Consider the following 1,066-nt stretch of genomic DNA (forward strand, 5'->3'; position numbering starts at 1 on the left):
TCTTTGTGCATAGTCAAGCCCTTCATTATGGCTCCAAAATGATCTGCTACTGCTTCAGGGCCGTGCCCAAAGCTAAACGGAAGATGTTAACGATTGCCGAAAAGGTAAACGTTTTGGATTTGTTGAAGGCTACGATTCTTTTTATTTAAAAAGTAGTAAAGGAATATAAGATCTACGGCCGCAGTGTCCTTTTAACCAGGGTGCAAAACAAGTTGTAAGTGGATGTAATAAGGCAGTAGTCTGGATGGAATCTGCTTTAGGGATTTGGATTGAAGACTGCCAGAAGAAGAACAACGGCAGTGCTACACAATGGCCTGAAGTGGCTCCCTTTAAGGGCTGTAACGCTCTCCTTTGTTGTGCAGTAAAATAAAACTCATTGTTATCGGACAAAGTCGTGTCATTGTTAGTGAGTAACCATAATTAATTTTCTACTTACAGTACTTAGTACATGTACATACATTTAGTGTCACTGTACACACACATTTACTGTATACTATTTTTGTTGCATTTATGCGGTATTTATTGCTGGTGGCATGTCTATCGTTATGGCTCTAACATGTGATATAGGAGACACTCAATATCTTTAAAATAATATTTAGGTTTTACTGTATATAAACAGTGTGTTTATATACATAATTTCAATGAATCTTACCTAATATCTAAGAGAATACAAAGGGATTATGCTGTATAACTCTTAGCGGGGAATATTTATAAACATATATATATATACTAGCAGAATACCTAACCGCTGAGGGAGAAGTAGTGTGTTAAAGAAGGAGTCTAAAAAGAAAAGGAAAAATTTTAAAAATAACGTAACATGATTGTTAATGTAATTGTTTTGTCATTGAAATGAGTGTTGTTCTCATATCTATCTATATATATATATTGTTCTATCTATCTATATATATAGATAGATATATCTATATAGATAGATATATCTATATATAGATAGATATATCTATATATAGATAGATATATCTATATATAGATATATCGATAGATAGATAGATATATCTATAGATAGATATATCGATAGATATATCGATATATCTATCTCTCGATCTCG

Source organism: Polypterus senegalus, unplaced genomic scaffold (assembly GCF_016835505.1).
Source record: "Polypterus senegalus isolate Bchr_013 unplaced genomic scaffold, ASM1683550v1 scaffold_3029, whole genome shotgun sequence".
NCBI lineage: Eukaryota > Metazoa > Chordata > Cladistia > Polypteriformes > Polypteridae > Polypterus > Polypterus senegalus.